Source organism: Hyaena hyaena, unplaced genomic scaffold, assembly GCF_003009895.1.
Source record: "Hyaena hyaena isolate Hyena2069 unplaced genomic scaffold, ASM300989v1 scaffold_506, whole genome shotgun sequence".
Lineage (NCBI taxonomy): Eukaryota > Metazoa > Chordata > Mammalia > Carnivora > Hyaenidae > Hyaena > Hyaena hyaena.
The window spans coordinates 1,410,554-1,418,406 of NW_024081138.1; the positions used below are offsets into that span (position 1 = coordinate 1,410,554).

The 7,853-nt window shown below is 38.9% G+C and overlaps 1 pseudogene; it reads left to right on the plus strand.

Moving 5' to 3' along the window:
* Window positions 1-555: 555 nt before the first annotated feature.
* Window positions 556-1,194, plus strand: LOC120247186 (annotated as a pseudogene).
* The last annotated feature ends 6,659 nt before the right edge of the window (window positions 1,195-7,853 follow it).

Below are 7,853 nucleotides of genomic sequence, written 5' to 3' on the forward strand. Positions count from 1 at the left end.
TCATGGTCCCAGAACCCCCAGGCCAAGGAATTCTAATAATTGATCCCAAGGCAGTGATAACTCACTTAATTCTGAGAAAATTAAGTGGAAAACTCTGGAGGGAGGCCAATCCAAGCCACAAGAATTTCTCTTAGGAAACACAAGCAAGTCTTATCAGTGATGAGCTCACAATCAAAAATTTAAAAACACATAAGGAGAACATCTCCACGTGCACAAATCAGCAGACAGTAAATATCAGGATTTGAGCCCTAAAAACTTGAGATAATGGAATTGAAATCTAAGAGATGGGACATAATTACATTTAAATTAATTAATGAAGAAATAAACTCTAAGGAAAAGGTGTCGCTATGAAAAACAATGGGTACATTTTTTAAAATAGAATTTCTAAAAATTAAAAAAAAGTCATTGAAACTTTAAACAATGGATGACGCAAATAGTTTCTTAGACATCTGAAGAGAAAACCAGTCAATTGGATGATAGATATTAATCCCCTGGGAGAGACCTTTTCTTGGACAAAGAAAGGTGGTCCTCTTAACTGCCACTGAGGTTCCAGGCAGACAGTGTGGCCTGGCAAGCACCACCAAGCCTGTATGTAAACTCATGAACAATTCCATGTATGTTGACGACGACAAGAATCAACTTGGCCCCAGTTTGAGGCTCTTTGATTACTGGAGAAGCTTTTCATATTGCCCTAGGAGTTAGTGCACTAGTTGGGTTCACTGATCTGTTGGGTGGATTTATTGCTTAAAATTGGGACAGTTGTTAATCAGCTTTGGGAAATGTTCTTGGTCCACTTGCTAATAAAATCCCAATAAGTACCCTTTATATTAGCTTGATTTAGGCAAATCTTATGCCAGTTTCACTTACTTATATGATAATGTCAAAGATGTAATATTGGTAGCTACCATGTTTATGTCAGATATTGAATTCTTCCAACATGGAGAACACTTGCTAAGTATTTCAATCCTTGCTGCATCACTGCATTTCATTGCTAAATGAAAACGAACATTTGTCAGAAAAGTAAACATCGCAGTCCAGTTAACCTTGGCAGTTTCTTTGGCACCTCTGGTGTTCAGTTATGCTGATAGTATTCATCTTCAGATGTGATGCTTTATATTTTGCAGCACAGCTGCTTCAGCTTACAGTTACTATCATTATGCTCAGAATGCTGATCAGGTGAAAAAATGTAGATGAAAGTCATCCATCATCATTAGGAAGGAAGCAATATGCATCACTGGCACCAAAGCCACTTGGAAATCTATAGGAATTTCCCATTTGAGTGTTCAGCCTGAAAAAGTACTTGTCAGAAAAAAACATGTCATCAAAATTGAAGCACTGTACATTGAAAATGAGCTTTATCATGAGGATATGCAGAATTTCCAATGTATTTTTAAATACAAATAGAACTTAGTATAGCATTTTTCTTTATTTTAGGGTTCTTGATTAATTTACAAAATAACAATTATTCCAGTTATTGTCAATCATTTTTAAATACATAAAAAAAAGTCTAGAACATGGAAACTGAAATCATCACCTCTTTTAAGATAGAATTTAGAGGGGCACCTGGGTGGTTCAGTCAGTTGAGCATATGACTCTTGATTTCTGCTTAAGTCATGATCCCAGAATCATGGGACTGAGCCCTGTGTCAGGTTCCACACTGAGAGTGGAGCCTGCTTAAGATTCTCTCTCCCTCTCCCTCGTGATCTACTTCTCTCTAAAATAAAAATTAAATTAAATTAAATTTAGATTAGGCACTAGGCACTAGGGAATTTTGTGTGTTTAAATATATATCTTATGCAACCTGGCTGAAGACTTTTAGATTTGTGGACATTGATAGTTCAATTATCTAATGACAGAATAAAGGAAGTTTAACTATGGATAAAGAAAAGTTGTAAGGAGATTTAAAATGCAGGAAATTTTGCATGTATAGGAGGATTAGGAGGAACTCCACTAGCCTCCACCACCCTATCCAGGACCCCTGTAGCCACCTCTTGGCCTGCCCGCTCTCTCATCCTGAGAGTGTACTGTCATAAAGAAACTGCTTTGTGCTTGCTGCTTTCTTCTGGATGTCTTTATTCTCCCATAGGGGATCCAAGAACCAAGACCTCTATTCATACAACACAGCATCTCCTATTGGTAACAAAATCATAAAACATCAAAGACAGAAAGGAGATTCTAAAAGTAGCCTGGGGGAACAGACAGATCACCAAGAATGGTAATTAGACTAACAACATACTTCCTAACAGCATCAACAGAGGCTAGAAAAATGTTGTCTCCAAAATACTGAGAGAAAATACCTGTTAACCTAGAATATTAGCCCCAGCTAAACTATCACATAAGGCTAAAGACATTTTCAAACAAGGGGCACTTACCTGGGTGGCTCAGTTGGTTAAGTGTCCAACTCTTCATTTCTGCTCAGGTCATGATGTCATGCGCCATGAGATCAAGTCCTACATCAGGCTGTGTGCTGACAGTTTGGAGCCTGTTTGGGATTCTCTCTCTCTCTCTCTCTCTCTCTCTTTTTCTCTCTCCCTCCCCCTCTGTCCTTCACCCATGGTCTCTCTTTCTCTCTCTCAAAATAAATAAATAAACATTAAAAAAAGACATTTTCAGACAAATAAGTACTAACATATATACTTCAGCAATTAAAAAAAACCTGAATCCTTCTAACAAATAAGAACTACTAACATATATACTTCAGCAATAAAAATAAAACTGAATCCAGACAGAAGGAATGAGATGTAAGAAGCAAAATTAAGAGGAAAAAGGATCAATTTGAACATGCATTATTTGAATTAAATAATAACAACAATAATAAAGTAACTTGGAGGTTTTTTTTTTTAAATATTTTTTTTATTTATTTCTAGGAGAGAGAGAGACAGACAGCATGAACAGGGGAGGGTCAGAGAGAAAGGGAGACACAGACTCTGAAATAGGCTCCAGGCTCTGAGCCGGCAGTCAGCACAGAGCCGGACGAGGGGCCAGAACCCACGAACCGCGAGATCCTGACCTAAGCGAAAGTCGGACGCTTAACCGACTAAGCCATCCAGGCACCCCTGGAGGTATTTTTTAATATAGCACTAAAATACTAGCAAACAACAAAACAAAATGGGAGGGAGAAATCAGTTAAAGCCACTTAGTGTCCTTGTATTATTCAAGACAAAAGAAGAGATATTGAACTATAGAATTTATGTTTAGTATTTATATTAAAAATTTAAGGGTAATTGATAAAATAATAGACATAGAAGGAGCAATAAAAGAGGGAAAGAAAATAAAGAAAACTTTACCTAATAGGAGGCAAGAAAGGGACAGAAAAGAAACTCAAAATAAACAGAAATTAGAAAGAACAAAACAAGATAGTAGAAATCTACATATATCAATAATAGAAATAAACAAAAGAAGGCTAAATTTTCCTGAGTTATAAGGAAATCTCAGAATATTTTAAAATTTAATTAAGTATTATTTAATATTATACAACAGTTAAAATTAATGAACCAAATGTGTCAACAAAGATAAAGCCCCCAAAATAATGTTGAGTGGGGAAAAAAAGAGGTAAAATAATATTGCAATATTATAACATTTTTGTGTATTTTTAACACCTCAAAGTATAATATATATTGTTTTCTATATTTACAGATATATACACAAAAATTTTTACAGTAAAATTATAAAAACAAGCATGGGAATAATACACAGAAACTTTGAGGTAGTGGTTAGGGAAGTGGTAATGTTAGGGAAAAGAAATGAATGAGGTGGTAGGTCTTTTGCTATTTCTTTAATGTTTTGATTCTTTACAAAAAAAATTTAAACCAAACATGGTGGACCACTAATATCTATTTTATCTTCATGAGGGGGTGGTAATCCCTATCATTTCTCTACTTTTCTCAATTTTTGAAATGTTTCCCAATTTAAAATAAAAGCGTTTCAATGAAATCTTGTTAGTCTCCATTCCTAGGTATATATCCAAAGGAATTGAAAATGGACTCAAACCAATACTTGTACACCAATGTTCATTGGCAGCTTTATTCACAATAGCCAAGAGGTATAAACAACCCAAGTGTCCACCAAAAGATAAATAAACAAAATGTAATGCATAGAGACAATGAAATATTTGAAAGAAATGAAGTCTTGATACATACTGTAACATGGATACACCTTGAAACTATTATGCAAAGGGAAATAAGCCAGATACAAAAATGACAAATACTGTATGATCCATTTATATGAAATATCTAGAATAGGAAATTCATAGAAACAAAAATTGATTAAAGGTTATCAAAATTTGTGGGAGGGAGAATGGGAAAGTACTGTTTAATAGTTATAAATTTCTGTTTGGGATAATGAAAATGTTTTGGAAATAGTGGTTATGGTTGCAGACATTGTAAATATAATTAATTTTTCTGAACTATACACTTAAAAATGGTTAAAATGCAGGCACCTGGGTGGCTCAGTCAGTTAAGCATGGGACTCTTGATTTCAGCTCAGGCTAGTGAGATCAAGTGCGGGGGGTCAAGCTCCTGGCTCCACACAGGGCATGGAGCCTGCTTAGGATTCTCTCTCTCCCTCTTCCTCTTCCTCTGCCCCTCCACCACTCACGCTCTCACTCTTTCTCAAGAAAATGTGTTTTTTAATGGTTAAAATAGCAAATTTTGTTATGTCTATTTACTACAATTTTTAAAAAATAATAATGTAATATGTCAAAAGCCATTAGTTTTGGTTTTGTTATTATTTAAGACCTGTATTAACAGGTGCTTGCCATTTGCTGACTTTTTTTTGAAAAAAAAAATCAAGTTGTTAAGCTTTTATTACAAAATTTAAAAGCAAGTTTCTTAAAGTCTCAACCTGACTAGATATGAAACAATATTAAACCTTTAAAGGTGTATTGAGAAAAAAATAGGATTTAAAAACAAAACAAAACAGGGGTGCCTGGGTGGATCAGCTGGTAAAGCATTTGACTTTGGCTCAGGTTCAGGGCATCATCACAGTCTGTGACTTCCAGCCTTGTGTCCAGCTCTGTGCTGACAGCTCAGAGCCCAGAGCCTGCTTAGGATTCTATGTCTCCCTCTCTCTGCCCTTCCCCCTGCTCACACTATGTCTCTGTCTCTCTAAAAAATAAACATTAAATTTTTAAATAAATAAAAATAAAAACAAGACGAAACAAACAGCCCCCCCCACACACACACATTTTCATTACCAAAAAGAGACATCTTGAGGTTAAAAAAAAAAAAGCCCATGTTCATAAATAATGTAGACAGTTCTAGTTACCTGGTCAACAGGTAAAAAGCAAGCATTTAAGGTCTTCCACTCCAATCTTTTCGTTCCTTTCTTATTGCTGGAATTTCATATTCATTTCTTCTTGCTGGGTGATTAAACTTGACGGTAGAGAGGGTAAGCTTGCATTTACTCAGCCCTGTCCTCTGGAGAGGCCGAATTCTCAGCTGGTGGATGGGTGGCTTTGGACTCTTTGCCATCTGTGGGTTCGGGTGTCCCGGGTGTCTGTGTTGGTATTTGAAGGCGCAGCACTATCAACGTTGAGTGTCTGTCGACCTTGGGTCTTACCTCCTCGATTTTCCATAACCTTCTTCATTGCCCTCCTATCCAGGCCGACTCTGGAGCGGAGGACCCCTACGGAATCGTGGTCTGTAACCTCGTCCATACTCTGCCTCACGCGCCTACTTTGTCTCCTGCACCCTGCAGGTCAGCATCCCGCGTCCTAGCCGACGGTCCCCTGCACATTTGCCACATGGCCCTGGGGCTCCACGTAGACCTGTCACGTTTACTTCCTCTGCACCCTCCTTCCACAGCTCGACAGTCTCTGCAGTTGCTGCACCGCGAAAGTCCTTCGTGGAGGCATTCTTCTTTATGGCTGTCTGGTGTACAAATCCATCTTCCCTGGTGTCTGTCATTCCTGTTGCTGAGAACTTGTCTGTTTCTTACATCAAACCATTACTGTTTCCAAAACCTTCCTTGCAATGACCTTCTTGTCCCCGCCGGCAGGTGCCTCTGTGTGAGCCTCCTGGGCCGCTGCTCCCCGGGCCACCGTGGACCGTGCGGGGTTTGGTGTGCACGGGCACGTGGCTGTGAGCTGCCCGGTCTCCGCGTCGCTGCACGGTGGCGGTCGTGGTGGCCGCGCCGGCCTCGCATGGTGGCTCACCGCGGGTATGAGTGTAAGTAGCCGGCGGCGGTGGTATGTCTGCTGTGGGCTCTCCAGGGTCCACTATCTGCTCACGCGATGATCCAACCCCAACAGTACACTTTAACTGAGTAAATCCTGGGGTGTATGAATTATTTTCTCCATAAGGCTGTTTTGGAAAATCATGATAGTAAGTGATAGCCTGAAGATAAAACTGATTAAAGCCGGATATCCCAGGATCAAGTGCCAGTTTAGTCATCTGAGCCTCTGTTTTCATATTTATAAGATGTGCTAGACTCCTAGGACTCTTTCCATCAGCAAGAATACAAGATGCTACACAAGGCAGAGTTGAAGAGCATCAGACAAGTGTCTCTGGGCTTCTTGAAGTTGAAGCTCCCATTTATGAAAAGTCAAGTGCTGGTTGTTTCATATTTGTGGCGGGTGGTGGGGAAGTCCCCTTGAAGAGATCCCCATCAACTGCTTTCTTAGAGAGACCTAAATCAAATGGAAGAGAAGAAAGAAAAGGCTGTGAAGCCAGTAATTTAATCCTGGCTGAGCTGTTGGAACCTTGATCTGAGCCTAGGCAGTCCTTAGGGGATTGGGCCAATTTCCAAACCATTCATGATGAGTTGCAATGGAGGCTGTTGCTGTCCACTCTACCCCCATTGTTCTAATGCCAGGTTTGTATGTCATAAATGATACCTATCTTTATCTGGATAGAGAAAATTTTAGCGTATTAATCCTCATTCCATTTAGCTCCAGGATACAGAAGCAGGCAAAGTGTAGAAACCGCTGCAGACTTTGGCTCAAAATGAAAAGAAATTTTCTAGCAATTAAAATGACATGAAAACGGAATGACAATCTGATAATACAGTGAAACTCATTAGTGGGCATGTCCAAGAAAGAGAAGATCACACCACCAAGATTGCAATAGAGCAGTTCTCAACCCTCATCTGCCTCAGAAACACCTGGAAAGCTTGTTAAGCTGCAGATTGCTCAGCTCCATCCCAGAGCTTCTGATTCAGCAGGTTTAGGGCAGAGACAGATAATTTGCTTTTCTAACAAACTCCCAGGTGCTGCTGGTATTGCTGATCCAGGGACCACACTTTGAGAACCACTGCTAAAGAGGCTCTCCTGCCGTTGAGCTGGATAATGTAATGACTTCCAAGGTATCTGCCAGCATTAAGATTCTATGTATCCATGGAAGACCCATAGAACGAGACAAACATTCAGGTTCCAAAGTGATGGATTTGTGCCAGAAATGGAATTCAGTTCATTTTGCTTCAAAGAACCAAGAATTTATAGAACACTCATTATATTCTTACCAGTACACTAAATACTCAAGGTACTAGTTTTAAAATTATAGCGAATGATGGCAGCTCGCAGAGCCTACATTTGAACTGGGAAGGCAAAGCCCATCTCCTCCACATAAGTTTTACCTAGTTGACAAATATTTAATATGTTTATACTATTCTCCAATCTAGAAACTATGCATGGGGGTACAAAGGTGGGAAAGAAATACAAACTAAGAAGTACATGAAGTTATAACCTTCCTAAAACTTAATTTATTCTTATGCAAAAGGGAAAAGATACCTACTTCCCAAGATCACTGTGAGAATTAAATTAGGTAATTGTTCATGAAAGTGCCCAGGACAGTACCTGGTGCAGAGAATAGGTGCTCAATAAATACGGTAGTGTCCTCTAATCCATGGTTTCAGTT